This window comes from Haliotis rufescens, unplaced genomic scaffold (genome assembly GCF_023055435.1).
Source record: "Haliotis rufescens isolate VD_foot unplaced genomic scaffold, xgHalRufe1.0.p SCAF_15, whole genome shotgun sequence".
NCBI lineage: Eukaryota > Metazoa > Mollusca > Gastropoda > Lepetellida > Haliotidae > Haliotis > Haliotis rufescens.
This window is the reverse complement of record NW_025963835.1, coordinates 24,251,615-24,269,433: the sequence shown is the minus strand read 5'-3', so window position 1 is coordinate 24,269,433 and position 17,819 is coordinate 24,251,615. Positions and strand designations below refer to the sequence as shown.

General features: G+C 43.0%; 38 non-coding genes across 38 annotated transcripts; all 38 read right to left on the bottom strand.

Moving 5' to 3' along the window:
- Positions 1-309: 309 nt before the first annotated feature.
- Trnal-uag lies at positions 310-391 on the bottom strand. The gene has a single exon. It is a non-coding gene; the product is annotated as a tRNA-Leu (tRNA).
- Positions 392-778: 387 nt separating this feature from the next.
- Positions 779-860, bottom strand: Trnal-uag. Its single transcript has one exon. It is a non-coding gene; the product is annotated as a tRNA-Leu (tRNA).
- A 386-nt stretch (positions 861-1,246) lies between these two features.
- On the bottom strand, positions 1,247-1,328 carry Trnal-uag. Its single transcript has one exon. It is a non-coding gene; the product is annotated as a tRNA-Leu (tRNA).
- Positions 1,329-1,716: 388 nt separating this feature from the next.
- Positions 1,717-1,798, bottom strand: Trnal-uag. The gene has a single exon. It is a non-coding gene; the product is annotated as a tRNA-Leu (tRNA).
- A 388-nt stretch (positions 1,799-2,186) lies between these two features.
- Trnal-uag lies at positions 2,187-2,268 on the bottom strand. Its single transcript has one exon. It is a non-coding gene; the product is annotated as a tRNA-Leu (tRNA).
- Positions 2,269-2,655: 387 nt separating this feature from the next.
- Trnal-uag lies at positions 2,656-2,737 on the bottom strand. The gene has a single exon. It is a non-coding gene; the product is annotated as a tRNA-Leu (tRNA).
- A 387-nt stretch (positions 2,738-3,124) lies between these two features.
- Positions 3,125-3,206, bottom strand: Trnal-uag. Its single transcript has one exon. It is a non-coding gene; the product is annotated as a tRNA-Leu (tRNA).
- Positions 3,207-3,594: 388 nt separating this feature from the next.
- Positions 3,595-3,676, bottom strand: Trnal-uag. Its single transcript has one exon. It is a non-coding gene; the product is annotated as a tRNA-Leu (tRNA).
- Positions 3,677-4,064: 388 nt separating this feature from the next.
- Positions 4,065-4,146, bottom strand: Trnal-uag. Its single transcript has one exon. It is a non-coding gene; the product is annotated as a tRNA-Leu (tRNA).
- Positions 4,147-4,534: 388 nt separating this feature from the next.
- Trnal-uag lies at positions 4,535-4,616 on the bottom strand. The gene has a single exon. It is a non-coding gene; the product is annotated as a tRNA-Leu (tRNA).
- A 388-nt stretch (positions 4,617-5,004) lies between these two features.
- On the bottom strand, positions 5,005-5,086 carry Trnal-uag. The gene has a single exon. It is a non-coding gene; the product is annotated as a tRNA-Leu (tRNA).
- Positions 5,087-5,473: 387 nt separating this feature from the next.
- On the bottom strand, positions 5,474-5,555 carry Trnal-uag. Its single transcript has one exon. It is a non-coding gene; the product is annotated as a tRNA-Leu (tRNA).
- Positions 5,556-5,943: 388 nt separating this feature from the next.
- Positions 5,944-6,025, bottom strand: Trnal-uag. The gene has a single exon. It is a non-coding gene; the product is annotated as a tRNA-Leu (tRNA).
- A 388-nt stretch (positions 6,026-6,413) lies between these two features.
- Positions 6,414-6,495, bottom strand: Trnal-uag. Its single transcript has one exon. It is a non-coding gene; the product is annotated as a tRNA-Leu (tRNA).
- A 388-nt stretch (positions 6,496-6,883) lies between these two features.
- Trnal-uag lies at positions 6,884-6,965 on the bottom strand. The gene has a single exon. It is a non-coding gene; the product is annotated as a tRNA-Leu (tRNA).
- A 388-nt stretch (positions 6,966-7,353) lies between these two features.
- Positions 7,354-7,435, bottom strand: Trnal-uag. Its single transcript has one exon. It is a non-coding gene; the product is annotated as a tRNA-Leu (tRNA).
- A 388-nt stretch (positions 7,436-7,823) lies between these two features.
- Positions 7,824-7,905, bottom strand: Trnal-uag. Its single transcript has one exon. It is a non-coding gene; the product is annotated as a tRNA-Leu (tRNA).
- A 388-nt stretch (positions 7,906-8,293) lies between these two features.
- Positions 8,294-8,375, bottom strand: Trnal-uag. The gene has a single exon. It is a non-coding gene; the product is annotated as a tRNA-Leu (tRNA).
- A 387-nt stretch (positions 8,376-8,762) lies between these two features.
- Trnal-uag lies at positions 8,763-8,844 on the bottom strand. The gene has a single exon. It is a non-coding gene; the product is annotated as a tRNA-Leu (tRNA).
- A 388-nt stretch (positions 8,845-9,232) lies between these two features.
- On the bottom strand, positions 9,233-9,314 carry Trnal-uag. The gene has a single exon. It is a non-coding gene; the product is annotated as a tRNA-Leu (tRNA).
- A 387-nt stretch (positions 9,315-9,701) lies between these two features.
- Positions 9,702-9,783, bottom strand: Trnal-uag. Its single transcript has one exon. It is a non-coding gene; the product is annotated as a tRNA-Leu (tRNA).
- Positions 9,784-10,171: 388 nt separating this feature from the next.
- On the bottom strand, positions 10,172-10,253 carry Trnal-uag. The gene has a single exon. It is a non-coding gene; the product is annotated as a tRNA-Leu (tRNA).
- Positions 10,254-10,640: 387 nt separating this feature from the next.
- Positions 10,641-10,722, bottom strand: Trnal-uag. The gene has a single exon. It is a non-coding gene; the product is annotated as a tRNA-Leu (tRNA).
- A 388-nt stretch (positions 10,723-11,110) lies between these two features.
- Positions 11,111-11,192, bottom strand: Trnal-uag. Its single transcript has one exon. It is a non-coding gene; the product is annotated as a tRNA-Leu (tRNA).
- A 387-nt stretch (positions 11,193-11,579) lies between these two features.
- On the bottom strand, positions 11,580-11,661 carry Trnal-uag. The gene has a single exon. It is a non-coding gene; the product is annotated as a tRNA-Leu (tRNA).
- A 387-nt stretch (positions 11,662-12,048) lies between these two features.
- On the bottom strand, positions 12,049-12,130 carry Trnal-uag. The gene has a single exon. It is a non-coding gene; the product is annotated as a tRNA-Leu (tRNA).
- A 386-nt stretch (positions 12,131-12,516) lies between these two features.
- On the bottom strand, positions 12,517-12,598 carry Trnal-uag. The gene has a single exon. It is a non-coding gene; the product is annotated as a tRNA-Leu (tRNA).
- A 387-nt stretch (positions 12,599-12,985) lies between these two features.
- Positions 12,986-13,067, bottom strand: Trnal-uag. The gene has a single exon. It is a non-coding gene; the product is annotated as a tRNA-Leu (tRNA).
- Positions 13,068-13,455: 388 nt separating this feature from the next.
- Positions 13,456-13,537, bottom strand: Trnal-uag. The gene has a single exon. It is a non-coding gene; the product is annotated as a tRNA-Leu (tRNA).
- Positions 13,538-13,924: 387 nt separating this feature from the next.
- On the bottom strand, positions 13,925-14,006 carry Trnal-uag. Its single transcript has one exon. It is a non-coding gene; the product is annotated as a tRNA-Leu (tRNA).
- Positions 14,007-14,394: 388 nt separating this feature from the next.
- On the bottom strand, positions 14,395-14,476 carry Trnal-uag. The gene has a single exon. It is a non-coding gene; the product is annotated as a tRNA-Leu (tRNA).
- A 387-nt stretch (positions 14,477-14,863) lies between these two features.
- On the bottom strand, positions 14,864-14,945 carry Trnal-uag. Its single transcript has one exon. It is a non-coding gene; the product is annotated as a tRNA-Leu (tRNA).
- A 388-nt stretch (positions 14,946-15,333) lies between these two features.
- Trnal-uag lies at positions 15,334-15,415 on the bottom strand. Its single transcript has one exon. It is a non-coding gene; the product is annotated as a tRNA-Leu (tRNA).
- A 387-nt stretch (positions 15,416-15,802) lies between these two features.
- On the bottom strand, positions 15,803-15,884 carry Trnal-uag. Its single transcript has one exon. It is a non-coding gene; the product is annotated as a tRNA-Leu (tRNA).
- A 386-nt stretch (positions 15,885-16,270) lies between these two features.
- On the bottom strand, positions 16,271-16,352 carry Trnal-uag. Its single transcript has one exon. It is a non-coding gene; the product is annotated as a tRNA-Leu (tRNA).
- Positions 16,353-16,739: 387 nt separating this feature from the next.
- On the bottom strand, positions 16,740-16,821 carry Trnal-uag. Its single transcript has one exon. It is a non-coding gene; the product is annotated as a tRNA-Leu (tRNA).
- A 387-nt stretch (positions 16,822-17,208) lies between these two features.
- Positions 17,209-17,290, bottom strand: Trnal-uag. Its single transcript has one exon. It is a non-coding gene; the product is annotated as a tRNA-Leu (tRNA).
- A 387-nt stretch (positions 17,291-17,677) lies between these two features.
- Trnal-uag lies at positions 17,678-17,759 on the bottom strand. Its single transcript has one exon. It is a non-coding gene; the product is annotated as a tRNA-Leu (tRNA).
- Between the last annotated feature and the right edge of the window lie 60 nt (positions 17,760-17,819).

Sequence of the window (17,819 nt, the reverse complement as noted above, 5' to 3'; positions counted from 1 at the left end):
TTGATCATCCATCCCTCTCAGACGACCGATTAGCTCAGTAAGTTGCTAATAAGGTGGATGTCGTGGATACGATCCCCATGTCAACCACGGATATGTTTTGTTTTCTTTGACGATTTGGATATTTTTTTTCAGTTATGACCAACGACTCCCTATAGTCAAAAAAGGAGTGGTGAAAACATTTGCAAAGCGACTTGCATAACGAACCCTTTCAATTTCTGGTAATCCTTGGCATGAAGGCACAGGTATTTAAGTTAACCTCACAGAGGTCTTGTCTATCTTTGAAGGGATCAAGGACAAAAACAAACCATATGGCAGCGGTGGGATTCGAACCCACGCCTCCGGAGAGACTGGTGCCTAAAACCAGCGCCTTAGACCACTCGGCCACGCTACCTATATGCTAAACGTTTCATGAAACAACGTCTTAACCTTCACACTTTTCCTAAAAAGGCATATTTAAGAGTATACCGTCTTTGATCATCCATCCCTCTCAGACGACCGATTAGCTCAGTAAGTTGCTAATAAGGTGGATGTCGTGGATACGATCCCCATGTCAACCACGTATATGTTTAGTTTTCTTTGACGATTTGGATAAGTTTTTTCAGTTATGACCAACGACTCCGTATAGTCAAAAAAGGAGTGGTGCAACCTTTGCAAAGCGACATGCATAAGGAACCCTTTCAATTTCTGGTAATCCTTGCCATGAAGGCACAGGTATTTAAGTTAACCTCACAGAGGTCTTGTCTATCTTTGAAGGGATCAAGGACAAAAACAAACCATATGGCAGCGGTGGGATTCGAACCCACGCCTCCGGAGAGACTGGTGCCTAAAACCAGCGCCTTAGACCACTCGGCCACGCTACCTATATGATAAATGTTTCATGAAACAACGTCTTAACCTTCACACTTTTCCTAAAAAGGCATATTAAGAGTATACCGTCTTTGATCATCAATCCCTCTCAGACGACCGATTAGCTCAGTAAGTTGCTAATAAGGTGGATGTCGTGGATACGATCCCCATGTCAACCACGTATATGTTTAGTTTTCTTTGACGATTTGGATAAGTTTTTTCAGTTATGACCAACGACTCCTTATAGTCAAAAAAGGAGTGGTGCAACCTTTGCAAAGCGACATGCATAAGGAACCCTTTCAATTTCTGGTAATCCTTGCCATGAAAGCACAGGTATTTAAGTTAACCTCACAGAGGTCTTGTCTATCTTTGAAGGGATCAAGGACAAAAACAAACCATATGGCAGCGGTGGGATTCGAACCCACGCCTCCGGAGAGACTGGTGCCTAAAACCAGCGCCTTAGACCACTCGGCCACGCTACCTATATGCTAAATGTTTCATGAAACAACGTCTTAACCTTCACGCTTTTCCTAAAAAGGCATATTTAAGAGTATACCGTCTTTGATCATACATCCCTCTCAGACGACCGATTAGCTCAGTAAGTTGCTAATCAGGCGGATGTCGTGGATACGATCCCCATGTCAACCACGTATATGTTTAGTTTTCTTTGACGATTTGGATAAGTTTTTTCAGTTATGACCAACGACTCCCTATAGTCAAAAAAGGAGTGGTGAAAACCTTTGCAAAGCGACTTGCATAAAGAACCCTTTCAATTTCTGGTAATCCTTGGCATGAAGGCACAGGTATTTAAGTTAACCTCACAGAGGTCTTGTCTATCTTTGAAGGGATCAAGGACAAAAACAAACCATATGGCAGCGGTGGATATCGAACCCACGCCTCCGGAGAGACTGGTGCCTAAAACCAGCGCCTTAGACCACTCGGCCACGCTACCTATATGCTCAATGTTTCATGAAACAACGTCTTAACCTTCACACTTTTCCTAAAAAGGCATATTTAAGAGTATACCGTCTTTGATCATCCATCCCTCTCAGACGACCGATTAGCTCAGTAAGTTGCTAATAAGGTGGATGTCGTGGATACGATCCCCATGTCAACCACGTATATGTTTTGTTTTCTTTGACGATTTGGATATTTTTTTTCAGTTATGACCAACGACTCCCTATAGTCAAAAAAGGAGTGGTGAAAACATTTGCAAAGCGACTTGCATAACGAACCCTTTCAATTTCTGGTAATCCTTGGCATGAAGGCACAGGTATTTAAGTTAACCTCACAGAGGTCTTGTCTATCTTTGAAGGGATCAAGGACAAAAACAAACCATATGGCAGCGGTGGGATTCGAACCCACGCCTCCGGAGAGACTGGTGCCTAAAACCAGCGCCTTAGACCACTCGGCCACGCTACCTATATGCTAAACGTTTCATGAAACAACGTCTTAACCTTCACACTTTTCCTAAAAAGGCATATTTAAGAGTATACCGTCTTTGATCATCAATCCCTCTCAGACGACCGATTAGCTCAGTAAGCTGCTAATCAGGTGGATGTCGTGGATACGATCCCCATGTCAACCACGTATATGTTTAGTTTTCTTTGACGATTTGGATAAGTTTTTTCAGTTATGACCAACGACTCCGTATAGTCAAAAAAGGAGTGGTGCAACCTTTGCAAAGCGACATGCATAAGGAACCCTTTCAATTTCTGGTAATCCTTGCCATGAAGGCACAGGTATTTAAGTTAAGCTCACAGAGGTCTTGTCTATCTTTGAAGGGATCAAGGACAAAAACAAACCATATGGCAGCGGTGGGATTCGAACCCACGCCTCCGGAGAGACTGGTGCCTAAAACCAGCGCCTTAGACCACTCGGCCACGCTACCTATATGCTAAACGTTTCATGAAACAACGTCTTAACCTTCACACTTTTCCTAAAAAGGCATATTTAAGAGTATACCGTCTTTGATCATCCATCCCTCTCAGACGACCGATTAGCTCAGTAAGTTGCTAATAAGGTGGATGTCGTGGATACGATCCCCATGTCAACCACGTATATGTTTAGTTTTCTTTGACGATTTGGATAATTTTTTTCAGTTATGACCAACGACTCCGTATAGTCAAAAAAGGAGTGGTGCAACCTTTGCAAAGCGACATGCATAAGGAACCCTTTCAATTTCTGGTAATCCTTGCCATGAAGGCACAGGTATTTAAGTTAACCTCACAGAGGTCTTGTCTATCTTTGAAGGGATCAAGGACAAAAACAAACCATATGGCAGCGGTGGGATTCGAACCCACGCCTCCGGAGAGACTGGTGCCTAAAACCAGCGCCTTAGACCACTCGGCCACGCTACCTATATGCTAAACGTTTCATGAAACAACGTCTTAACCTTCACACTTTTCCTAAAAAGGCATATTTAAGAGTATACCGTCTTTGATCATCCATCCCTCTCAGACGACCGATTAGCTCAGTAAGTTGCTAATAAGGTGGATGTCGTGGATACGATCCCCATGTCAACCACGTATATGTTTAGTTTTCTTTGACGATTTGGATATTTTTTTTCAGTTATGACCAACGACTCCCTATAGTCAAAAAAGGAGTGGTGAAAACATTTGCAAAGCGACTTGCATAACGAACCCTTTCAATTTCTGGTAATCCTTGGCATGAAGGCACAGGTATTTAAGTTAACCTCACAGAGGTCTTGTCTATCTTTGAAGGGATCAAGGACAAAAACAAACCATATGGCAGCGGTGGGATTCGAACCCACGCCTCCGGAGAGACTGGTGCCTAAAACCAGCGCCTTAGACCACTCGGCCACGCTACCTATATGCTAAACGTTTCATGAAACAACGTCTTAACCTTCACACTTTTCCTAAAAAGGCATATTTAAGAGTATACCGTCTTTGATCATCCATCCCTCTCAGACGACCGATTAGCTCAGTAAGTTGCTAATAAGGCGGATGTCGTGGATACGATCCCCATGTCAACCACGTATATGTTTAGTTTTCTTTGACGATTTGGATAAGTTTTTTCAGTTATGACCAACGACTCCCTATAGTCAAAAAAGGAGTGGTGAAAACATTTGCAAAGCGACTTGCATAAAGAACCCTTTCAATTTCTGGTAATCCTTGGCATGAAGGCACAGGTATTTAAGTTAACCTCACAGAGGTCTTGTCTATCTTTGAAGGGATCAAGGACAAAAACAAACCATATGGCAGCGGTGGGATTCGAACCCACGCCTCCGGAGAGACTGGTGCCTAAAACCAGCGCCTTAGACCACTCGGCCACGCTACCTATATGCTAAACGTTTCATGAAACAACGTCTTAACCTTCACACTTTTCCTAAAAAGGCATATTTAAGAGTATACCGTCTTTGATCATCCATCCCTCTCAGACGACCGATTAGCTCAGTAAGTTGCTAATAAGGTGGATGTCGTGGATACGATCCCCATGTCAACCACGTATATGTTTAGTTTTCTTTGACGATTTGGATAAGTTTTTTCAGTTATGACCAACGACTCCCTATAGTCAAAAAAGGAGTGGTGAAAACATTTGCAAAGCGACTTGCATAACGAACCCTTTCAATTTCTGGTAATCCTTGGCATGAAGGCACAGGTATTTAAGTTAACCTCACAGAGGTCTTGTCTATCTTTGAAGGGATCAAGGACAAAAACAAACCATATGGCAGCGATGGAATTCGAACCCACGCCTCCGTAGAGACTGGTGCCTAAAACCAGCGCCTTAGACCACTCGGCCACGCTACCTATATGCTCAATGTTTCATGAAACAACGTCTTAACCTTCACACTTTTCCTAAAAAGGCATATTTAAGAGTATACCGTCTTTGATCATCCATCCCTCTCAGACGACCGATTAGCTCAGTAAGTTGCTAATAAGGTGGATGTCGTGGATACGATCCCCATGTCAACCACGTATATGTTTAGTTTTCTTTGACGATTTGGATATTTTTTTTCAGTTATGACCAACGACTCCCTATAGTCAAAAAAGGAGTGGTGAAAACATTTGCAAAGCGACTTGCATAACGAACCCTTTCAATTTCTGGTAATCCTTGGCATGAAGGCACAGGTATTTAAGTTAACCTCACAGAGGTCTTGTCTATCTTTGAAGGGATCAAGGACAAAAACAAACCATATGGCAGCGATGGAATTCGAACCCACGCCTCCGGAGAGACTGGTGCCTAAAACCAGCGCCTTAGACCACTCGGCCACGCTACCTATATGCTAAATGTTTCATGAAACAACGTCTTAACCTTCACACTTTTCCTAAAAAGGCATATTTAAGAGTATACCGTCTTTGATCATCCATCCCTCTCAGACGACCGATTAGCTCAGTAAGTTGCTAATAAGGTGGATGTCGTGGATACGATCCCCATGTCAACCACGTATATGTTTAGTTTTCTTTGACGATTTGGATAAGTTTTTTCAGTTATGACCAACGGCTCCGTATAGTCAAAAAAGGAGTGGTGCAACCTTTGCAAAGCGACATGCATAAGGAACCCTTTCAATTTCTGGTAATCCTTGGCATGAAGGCACAGGTATTTAAGTTAACCTCACAGAGGTCTTGTCTATCTTTGAAGGGATCAAGGACAAAAACAAACCATATGGCAGCGGTGGGATTCGAACCCACGCCTCCGGAGAGACTGGTGCCTAAAACCAGCGCCTTAGACCACTCGGCCACGCTACCTATATGCTAAATGTTTCATGAAACAACGTCTTAACCTTCACACTTTTCCTAAAAAGGCATATTTAAGAGTATACCGTCTTTGATCATCCATCCCTCTCAGACGACCGATTAGCTCAGTAAGTTGCTAATAAGGTGGATGTCGTGGATACGATCCCCATGTCAACCACGTATATGTTTAGTTTTCTTTGACGATTTGGATATTTTTTTTCAGTTATGACCAACGACTCCCTATAGTCAAAAAAGGAGTGGTGAAAACATTTGCAAAGCGACTTGCATAACGAACCCTTTCAATTTCTGGTAATCCTTGGCATGAAGGCACAGGTATTTAAGTTAAGCTCACAGAGGTCTTGTCTATCTTTGAAGGGATCAAGGACAAAAACAAACCATATGGCAGCGGTGGGATTCGAACCCACGCCTCCGGAGTGACTGGTGCCTAAAACCAGCGCCTTAGACCACTCGGCCACGCTACCTATATGCTAAACGTTTCATGAAACAACGTCTTAACCTTCACACTTTTCCTAAAAAGGCATATTTAAGAGTATACCGTCTTTGATCATCCATCCCTCTCAGACGACCGATTAGCTCAGTAAGTTGCTAATAAGGTGGATGTCGTGGATACGATCCCCATGTCAACCACGTATATGTTTAGTTTTCTTTGACGATTTGGATAAGTTTTTTCAGTTATGACCAACGACTCCCTATAGTCAAAAAAGGAGTGGTGAAAACATTTGCAAAGCGACATGCATAAAGAACCCTTTCAATTTCTGGTAATCCTTGGCATGAAGGCACAGGTATTTAAGTTAACCTCACAGAGGTCTTGTCTATCTTTGAAGGGATCAAGGACAAAAACAAACCATATGGCAGCGGTGGGATTCGAACCCACGCCTCCGGACAGACTGGTGCCTAAAACCAGCGCCTTAGACCACTCGGCCACGCTACCTATATGCTAAACGTTTCATGAAACAACGTCTTAACCTTCACACTTTTCCTAAAAAGGCATATTTAAGAGTATACCGTCTTTGATCATCCATCCCTCTCAGACGACCGATTAGCTCAGTAAGTTGCTAATAAGGCGGATGTCGTGGATACGATCCCCATGTCAACCACGTATATGTTTAGTTTTCTTTGACGATTTGGATAAGTTTTTTCAGTTATGACCAACGACTCCCTATAGTCAAAAAAGGATTGGTGAAAACATTTGCAAAGCGACTTGCATAACGAACCCTTTCAATTTCTGGTAATCCTTGGCATGAAGGCACAGGTATTTAAGTTAACCTCACAGAGGTCTTGTCTATCTTTGAAGGGATCAAGGACAAAAACAAACCATATGGCAGCGGTGGGATTCGAACCCACGCCTCCGGAGAGACTGGTGCCTAAAACCAGCGCCTTAGACCACTCGGCCACGCTACCTATATGCTAAACGTTTCATGAAACAACGTCTTAACCTTCACACTTTTCCTAAAAAGGCATATTTAAGAGTATACCGTCTTTGATCATCCATCCCTCTCAGACGACCGATTAGCTCAGTAAGTTGCTAATCAGGCGGATGTCGTGGATACGATCCCCATGTCAACCACGTATATGTTTAGTTTTCTTTGACGATTTGGATAAGTTTTTTCAGTTATGACCAACGACTCCGTATATTCAAAAAAGGAGTGGTGAAAACATTTGCAAAGCGACTTGCATAACGAACCCTTTCAATTTCTGGTAATCCTTGGCATGAAGGCACAGGTATTTAAGTTAACCTCACAGAGGTCTTGTCTATCTTTGAAGGGATCAAGGACAAAAACAAACCATATGGCAGCGGTGGGATTCGAACCCACGCCTCCGGAGAGACTGGTGCCTAAAACCAGCGCCTTAGACCACTCGGCCACGCTACCTATATGCTAAACGTTTCATGAAACAACGTCTTAACCTTCACACTTTTCCTAAAAAGGCATATTTAAGAGTATACCGTCTTTGATCATCCATCCCTCTCAGACGACCGATTAGCTCAGTAAGTTGCTAATCAGGCGGATGTCGTGGATACGATCCCCATGTCAACCACGTATATGTTTAGTTTTCTTTGACGATTTGGATAAGTTTTTTCAGTTATGACCAACGACTCCGTATAGTCAAAAAAGGAGTGGTGAAAACATTTGCAAAGCGACTTGCATAACGAACCCTTTCAATTTCTGGTAATCCTTGGCATGAAGGCACAGGTATTTAAGTTAACCTCGCTGAGGTCTTGTCTATCTTTGAAGGGATCAAGGACAAAAACAAACCATATGGCAGCGATGGAATTCGAACCCACGCCTCCGGAGAGACTGGTGCCTAAAACCAGCGCCTTAGACCACTCGGCCACGCTACCTATATGCTCAATGTTTCATGAAACAACGTCTTAACCTTCACACTTTTCCTAAAAAGGCATATTTAAGAGTATACCGTCTTTGATCATCCATCCCTCTCAGACGACCGATTAGCTCAGTAAGTTGCTAATAAGGTGGATGTCGTGGATACGATCCCCATGTCAACCACGTATATGTTTTGTTTTCTTTGACGATTTGGATATTTTTTTTCAGTTACGACCAACGACTCCCTATAGTCAAAAAAGGAGTGGTGAAAACATTTGCAAAGCGACTTGCATAACGAACCCTTTCAATTTCTGGTAATCCTTGGCATGAAGGCACAGGTATTTAAGTTAACCTCACAGAGGTCTTGTCTATCTTTGAAGGGATCAAGGACAAAAACAAACCATATGGCAGCGGTGGGATTCGAACCCACGCCTCCGGAGAGACTGGTGCCTAAAACCAGCGCCTTAGACCACTCGGCCACGCTACCTATATGCTAAATGTTTCATGAAACAACGTCTTAACCTTCACACTTTTCCTAAAAAGGCATATTTAAGAGTATACCGTCTTTGATCATCCATCCCTCTCAGACGACCGATTAGCTCAGTAAGTTGCTAACAAGGTGGATGTCGTGGATACGATCCCCATGTCAACCACGTATATGTTTAGTTTTCTTTGACGATTTGGATAAGTTTTTTCAGTTATGACCAACGGCTCCGTATAGTCAAAAAAGGAGTGGTGCAACCTTTGCAAAGCGACAAGCATAAGGAACCCTTTCAATTTCTGGTAATCCTTGGCATGAAGGCACAGGTATTTAAGTTAACCTCACAGAGGTCTTGTCTATCTTTGAAGGGATCAAGGACAAAAACAAACCATATGGCAGCGGTGGGATTCGAACCCACGCCTCCGGAGAGACTGGTGCCTAAAACCAGCGCCTTAGACCACTCGGCCACGCTACCTATATGCTAAATGTTTCATGAAACAACGTCTTAACCTTCACACTTTTCCTAAAAAGGCATATTTAAGAGTATACCGTCTTTGATCATCCATCCCTCTCAGACGACCGATTAGCTCAGTAAGTTGCTAATAAGGTGGATGTCGTGGATACGATCCCCATGTCAACCACGTATATGTTTAGTTTTCTTTGACGATTTGGATATTTTTTTTCAGTTATGACCAACGACTCCCTATAGTCAAAAAAGGAGTGGTGAAAACATTTGCAAAGCGACTTGCATAACGAACCCTTTCAATTTCTGGTAATCCTTGGCATGAAGGCACAGGTATTTAAGTTAACCTCACAGAGGTCTTGTCTATCTTTGAAGGGATCAAGGACAAAAACAAACCATATGGCAGCGGTGGGATTCGAACCCACGCCTCCGGAGAGACTGGTGCCTAAAACCAGCGCCTTAGACCACTCGGCCACGCTACCTATATGCTAAATGTTTCATGAAACAACGTCTTAACCTTCACACTTTTCCTAAAAAGGCATATTTAAGAGTATACCGTCTTTGATCATCCATCCCTCTCAGACGACCGATTAGCTCAGTAAGTTGCTAATAAGGTGGATGTCGTGGATACGATCCCCATGTCAACCACGTATATGTTTAGTTTTCTTTGACGATTTGGATAAGTTTTTTCAGTTATGACCAACGGCTCCGTATAGTCAAAAAAGGAGTGGTGCAACCTTTGCAAAGCGACATGCATAAGGAACCCTTTCAATTTCTGGTAATCCTTGGCATGAAGGCACAGGTATTTAAGTTAACCTCACAGAGGTCTTGTCTATCTTTGAAGGGATCAAGGACAAAAACAAACCATATGGCAGCGGTGGGATTCGAACCCACGCCTCCGGAGAGACTGGTGCCTAAAACCAGCGCCTTAGACCACTCGGCCACGCTACCTATATGCTCAATGTTTCATGAAACAACGTCTTAACCTTCACACTTTTCCTAAAAAGGCATATTTAAGAGTATACCGTCTTTGATCATCCATCCCTCTCAGACGACCGATTAGCTCAGTAAGTTGCTAATAAGGTGGATGTCGTGGATACGATCCCCATGTCAACCACGTATATGTTTAGTTTTCTTTGACGATTTGGATATTTTTTTTCAGTTATGACCAACGACTCCGTATAGTCAAAAAAGGAGTGGTGAAAACATTTGCAAAGCGACTTGCATAACGAACCCTTTCAATTTCTGGTAATCCTTGGCATGAAGGCACAGGTATTTAAGTTAACCTCACAGAGGTCTTGTCTATCTTTGAAGGGATCAAGGACAAAAACAAACCATATGGCAGCGGTGGGATTCGAACCCACGCCTCCGGAGAGACTGGTGCCTAAAACCAGCGCCTTAGACCACTCGGCCACGCTACCTATATGCTAAATGTTTCATGAAACAACGTCTTAACCTTCACACTTTTCCTAAAAAGGCATATTTAAGAGTATACCGTCTTTGATCATCCATCCCTCTCAGACGACCGATTAGCTCAGTAAGTTGCTAATAAGGTGGATGTCGTGGATACGATCCCCATGTCAACCACGTATATGTTTAGTTTTCTTTGACGATTTGGATAAGTTTTTTCAGTTATGACCAACGGCTCCGTATAGTCAAAAAAGGAGTGGTGCAACCTTTGCAAAGCGACATGCATAAGGAACCCTTTCAATTTCTGGTAATCCTTGGCATGAAGGCACAGGTATTTAAGTTAACCTCACAGAGGTCTTGTCTATCTTTGAAGGGATCAAGGACAAAAACAAACCATATGGCAGCGGTGGGATTCGAACCCACGCCTCCGGAGAGACTGGTGCCTAAAACCAGCGCCTTAGACCACTCGGCCACGCTACCTATATGCTAAATGTTTCATGAAACAACGTCTTAACCTTCACACTTTTCCTAAAAAGGCATATTTAAGAGTATACCGTCTTTGATCATCCATCCCTCTCAGACGACCGATTAGCTCAGTAAGTTGCTAATAAGGTGGATGTCGTGGATACGATCCCCATGTCAACCACGTATATGTTTAGTTTTCTTTGACGATTTGGATATTTTTTTTCAGTTATGACCAACGACTCCCTATAGTCAAAAAAGGAGTGGTGAAAACATTTGCAAAGCGACTTGCATAACGAACCCTTTCAATTTCTGGTAATCCTTGGCATGAAGGCACAGGTATTTAAGTTAACCTCACAGAGGTCTTGTCTATCTTTGAAGGGATCAAGGACAAAAACAAACCATATGGCAGCGGTGGGATTCGAACCCACGCCTCCGGAGAGACTGGTGCCTAAAACCAGCGCCTTAGACCACTCGGCCACGCTACCTATATGCTAAACGTTTCATGAAACAACGTCTTAACCTTCACACTTTTCCTAAAAAGGCATATTTAAGAGTATACCGTCTTTGATCATCCATCCCTCTCAGACGACCGATTAGCTCAGTAAGTTGCTAATAAGGTGGATGTCGTGGATACGATCCCCATGTCAACCACGTATATGTTTAGTTTTCTTTGACGATTTGGATAAGTTTTTTCAGTTATGACCAACGACTCCGTATAGTCAAAAAAGGAGTGGTGCAACCTTTGCAAAGCGACATGCATAAGGAACCCTTTCAATTTCTGGTAATCCTTGGCATGAAGGAACAGGTATTTAAGTTAACGTCACAGAGGTCTTGTCTATGTTTGAAGGGATCAAGGACAAAAACAAACCATATGGCAGCGGTGGGATTCGAACCCACGCCTCCGGAGAGACTGGTGCCTAAAACCAGCGCCTTAGACCACTCGGCCACGCTACCTATATGCTAAACGTTTCATGAAACAACGTCTTAACCTTCACACTTTTCCTAAAAAGGCATATTTAAGAGTATACCGTCTTTGATCATCCATCCCTCTCAGACGACCGATTAGCTCAGTAAGTTGCTAATAAGGTGGATGTCGTGGATACGATCCCCATGTCAACCACGTATATGTTTTCTTTTCTTTGACGATTTGGATATTTTTTTTCAGTTATGACCAACGACTCCGTATAGTCAAAAAAGGAGTGGTGCAACCTTTGCAAAGCGACATGCATAAGGAACCCTTTCAATTTCTGGTAATCCTTGGCATGAAGGCACAGGTATTTAAGTTAACCTCACAGAGGTCTTGTCTATCTTTGAAGGGATCAAGGACAAAAACAAACCATATGGCAGCGGTGGGATTCGAACCCACGCCTCCGGAGAGACTGGTGCCTAAAACCAGCGCCTTAGACCACTCGGCCACGCTACCTATATGCTAAACGTTTCATGAAACAACGTCTTAACCTTCACACTTTTCCTAAAAAGGCATATTTAAGAGTATACCGTCTTTGATCATCCATCCCTCTCAGACGACCGATTAGCTCAGTAAGTTGCTAATCAGGCGGATGTCCTGGATACGATCCCCATGTCAACCACGTACATGTTTAGTTTTCTTTGACGATTTGGATAAGTTTTTTCAGTTATGACCAACGACTCCGTATAGTCAAAAAAGGAGTGGTGAAACCTTTGCAAAGCGACATGCATAAGGAACCCTTTCAATTTCTGGTAATCCTTGGCATGAAGGACAGGTATTTAAGTTAACCTCACAGAGGTCTTGTCTATCTTTGAAGGGATCAAGGACAAAAACAAACCAAATGGCAGCGGTGGGATTCGAACCCACGCCTCCGGAGAGACTGGTGCCTAAAACCAGCGCCTTAGACCACTCGGCCACGCTACCTATATGCTAAATGTTTCATGAAACAACGTCTTAACCTTCACACTTTTCCTAAAAAGGCATATTTAAGAGTATACCGTCTTTGATCATCAATCCCTCTCAGACGACCGATTAGCTCAGTAAGTTGCTAATAAGGTGGATGTCGTGGATACGATCCCCATGTCAACCACGTATATGTTTTGTTTTCTTTGACGATTTGGATAAGTTTTTTCAGTTATGACCAACGACTCCGTATAGTCAAAAAAGGAGTGGTGCAACCTTTGCAAAGCGACATGCATAAGGAACCCTTTCAATTTCTGGTAATCCTTGGCATGAAGGCACAGGTATTTAAGTTAACCTCACAGAGGTCTTGTCTATCTTTGAAGGGATCAAGGACAAAAACAAACCATATGGCAGCGGTGGGATTCGAACCCACGCCTCCGGAGAGACTGGTGCCTAAAACCAGCGCCTTAGACCACTCGGCCACGCTACCTATATGCTAAACGTTTCATGAAACAACGTCTTAACCTTCACACTTTTCCTAAAAAGGCATATTTAAGAGTATACCGTCTTTGATCATCCATCCCTCTCAGACGACCGATTAGCTCAGTAAGTTGCTAATCAGGCGGATGTCCTGGATACGATCCCCATGTCAACCACGTACATGTTTAGTTTTCTTTGACGATTTGGATAAGTTTTTTCAGTTATGACCAACGACTCCCTATAGTGAAAAAAGGAGTGGTGAAAACATTTGCAAAGCGACTTGCATAACGAACCCTTTCAATTTCTGGTAATCCTTGGCATGAAGGCACAGGTATTTAAGTTAACCTCACAGAGGTCTTGTCTATCTTTGAAGGGATCAAGGACAAAAACAAACCATATGGCAGCGGTGGAAATCGAACCCACGCCTCCGGAGAGACTGGTGCCTAAAACCAGCGCCTTAGACCACTCGGCCACGCTACCTATATGCTAAATGTTTCATGAAACAACGTCTTAACCTTCACACTTTTCCTAAAAAGGCATATTTAAGAGTATACCGTCTTTGATCATCAATCCCTCTCAGACGACCGATTAGCTCAGTAAGTTGCTAATAAGGTGGATGTCGTGGATACGATCCCCATGTCAACCACGTATATGTTTTGTTTTCTTTGACGATTTGGATATTTTTTTCAGTTATGACCAACGACTCCCTATAGTCAAAAAAGGAGTGGTGAAAACATTTGCAAAGCGACTTGCATAACGAACCCTTTCAATTTCTGGTAATCCTTGGCATGAAGGCACAGGTATTTAAGTTAACCTCACAGAGGTCTTGTCTATCTTTGAAGGGATCAAGGACAAAAACAAACCATATGGCAGCGGTGGGATTCGAACCCACGCCTCCGGAGAGACTGGTGCCTAAAACCAGCGCCTTAGACCACTCGGCCACGCTACCTATATGCTAAACGTTTCATGAAACAACGTCTTAACCTTCACACTTTTCCTAAAAAGGCATATTTAAGAGTATACCGTCTTTGATCATCCATCCCTCTCAGACGACCGATTAGCTCAGTAAGTTGCTAATAAGGCTGATGTCGTGGATACGATCCCCATGTCAACCACGTATATGTTTAGTTTTCTTTGACGATTTGGATAAGTTTTTTTCAGTTATGACCAACGACTCCGTATAGTCAAAAAAGGAGTGGTGCAACCTTTGCAAAGCGACATGCATAACGAACCCTTTCAATTTCTGGTAATCCTTGGCATGAAGGCACAGGTATTTAAGTTAACCTCACAGAGGTCTTGTCTATCTTTGAAGGGATCTTGGACAAAAACAAACCATATGGCAGCGATGGAATTCGAACCCACGCCTCCGGAGAGACTGGTGCCTAAAACCAGCGCCTTAGACCACTCGGCCACGCTACCTATATGCTCAATGTTTCATGAAACAACGTCTTAACCTTCACACTTTTCCTAAAAAGGCATATTTAAGAGTATACCGTCTTTGATCATCAATCCCTCTCAGACGACCGATTAGCTCAGTAAGTTGCTAATAAGGTGGATGTCGTGGATACGATCCCCATGTCAACCACGTATATGTTTAGTTTTCTTTGACGATTTGGATAAGTTTTTTCAGTTATGACCAACGACTCCGAATAGTCAAAAAAGGAGTGGTGCAACCTTTGCAAAGCGACATGCATAACGAACCCTTTCAATTTCTGGTAATCCTTGGCATGAAGGCACAGGTATTTAAGTTAACCTCACAGAGGTCTTGTCTATCTTTGAAGGGATCAAGGACAAAAACAAACCATATGGCAGCGATGGAATTCGAACCCACGCCTCTGGAGAGACTGGTGCCTAAAACCAGCGCCTTAGACCACTCGGCCACGCTACCTATATGCTCAATGTTTCATGAAACAACGTCTTAACCTTCACACTTTTCCTAAAAAGGCATATTTAAGAGTATACCGTCTTTGATCATCCATCCCTCTCAGACGACCGATTAGCTCAGTAAGTTGCTAATCAGGCGGATGTCGTGGATACGATCCCCATGTCAACCACGTATATGTTTAGTTTTCTTTGACGATTTGGATAAGTTTTTTCAGTTATGACCAACGACTCCCTATAGTGAAAAAAGGAGTGGTGAAAACATTTGCAAAGCGACTTGCATAACGAACCCTTTCAATTTCTGGTAATCCTTGGCATGAAGGCACAGGTATTTAAGTTAACCTCACAGAGGTCTTGTCTATCTTTGAAGGGATCAAGGACAAAAACAAACCATATGGCAGCGGTGGAAATCGAACCCACGCCTCCGGAGAGACTGGTGCCTAAAACCAGCGCCTTAGACCACTCGGCCACGCTACCTATATGCTAAATGTTTCATGAAACAACGTCTTAACCTTCACACATTTCCTAAAAAGGCATATTTAAGAGTATACCGTCTTTGATCATCAATCCCTCTCAGACGACCGATTAGCTCAGTAAGTTGCTAATAAGGTGGATGTCGTGGATACGATCCCCATGTCAACCACGTATATGTTTTGTTTTCTTTGACGATTTGGATATTTTTTTCAGTTATGACCAACGACTCCCTATAGTCAAAAAAGGAGTGGTGAAAACATTTGCAAAGCGACTTGCATAACGAACCCTTTCAATTTCTGGTAATCCTTGGCATGAAGGCACAGGTATTTAAGTTAACCTCACAGAGGTCTTGTCTATCTTTGAAGGGATCAAGGACAAAAACAAACCATATGGCAGCGGTGGGATACGAACCCACGCCTCCGCAGAGACTGGTGCCTAAAACAAGCGCCTTAGACCACTCGGCCACGCTACCTATATGCTAAACGTTTCATGAAACAACGTCTTAACCTTCACACTTTTCCTAAAAAGGCATATTTAAGAGTATACCGTCTTTGATCATCCATCCCTCTCAGACGACCGATTAGCTCAGTAAGTTGCTAATAAGGCGGATGTCGTGGATACGATCCCCATGTCAACCACGTATATGTTTAGTTTTCTTTGACGATTTGGATAAGTTTTTTCAGTTATGACCAACGACTCCCTATAGTGAAAAAAGGAGTGGTGCAACCTTTGCAAAGCGACATGCATAACGAACCCTTTCAATTTCTGGTAATCCTTGGCATGAAGGACAGGTATTTAAGTTAACGTCACAGAGGTCTTGTCTATCTTTGAAGGGATCAAGGACAAAAACAAACCATATGGCAGCGATGGAATTCGAACCCACGCCTCCGGAGAGACTGGTGCCTAAAACCAGCGCCTTAGACCACTCGGCCACGCTACCTATATGCTCAATGTTTCATGAAACAACGTCTTAACCTTCACACTTTTCCTAAAAAGGCATATTTAAGAGTATACCGTCTTTGATCATCCATCCCTCTCAGACGACCGATTAGCTCAGTAAGTTGCTAATAAGGTGGATGTCGTGGATACGATCCCCATGTCAACCACGTATATGTTTTGTTTTCTTTGACGATTTGGATATTTTTTTCAGTTATGACCAACGACTCCCTATAGTGAAAAAAGGAGTGGTGAAAACATTTGCAAAGCGACTTGCATAACGAACCCTTTCAATTTCTGGTAATCCTTGGCATGAAGGCACAGGTATTTAAGTTAACCTCACAGAGGTCTTGTCTATCTTTGAAGGGATCAAGGACAAAAACAAACCATATGGCAGCGGTGGAAATCGAACCCACGCCTCCGGAGAGACTGGTGCCTAAAACCAGCGCCTTAGACCACTCGGCCACGCTACCTATATGCTAAATGTTTCATGAAACAACGTCTTAACCTTCACACTTTTCCTAAAAAGGCATATTTAAGAGTATACCGTCTTTGATCATCCATCCCTCTCAGACGACCGATTAGCTCAGTAAGTTGCTAATAAGGCGGATGTCGTGGATACGATCCCCATGTCAACCACGTATATGTTTAGTTTTCTTTGACGATTTGGATAAGTTTTTTCAGTTATGACCAACGACTCCCTATAGTCAAAAAAGGAGTGGTGCAACCTTTGCAAAGCGACATGCATAACGAACCCTTTCAATTTCTGGTAATCCTTGCCATGAAGGCACAGGTATTTAAGTTAACGTCACAGAGGTCTTGTCTATCTTTGAAGGGATCAAGGACAAAAACAAACCATATGGCAGCGATGGAATTCGAACCCACGCCTCCGGAGAGACTGGTGCCTAAAACCAGCGCCTTAGACCACTCGGCCACGCTACCTATATGCTCAATGTTTCATGAAACAACGTCTTAACCTTCACACTTTTCCTAAAAAGGCATATTTAAGAGTATACCGTCTTTGATCATCCATCCCTCTCAGACGACCGATTAGCTCAGTAAGTTGCTAATAAGGTGGATGTCGTGGATACGATCCCCATGTCAACCACGTATATGTTTTGTTTTCTTTGACGATTTGGATATTTTTTTCAGTTATGACCAACGACTCCCTATAGTGAAAAAAGGAGTGGTGAAAACATTTGCAAAGCGACTTGCATAACGAACCCTTTCAATTTCTGGTAATCCTTGGCATGAAGGCACAGGTATTTAAGTTAACCTCACAGAGGTCTTGTCTATCTTTGAAGGGATCAAGGACAAAAACAAACCATATGGCAGCGGTGGAAATCGAACCCACGCCTCCGGAGAGACTGGTGCCTAAAACCAGCGCCTTAGACCACTCGGCCACGCTACCTATATGCTAAATGTTTCATGAAACAACGTCTTAACTTTCACACTTTTCCTAAAAAGGCAT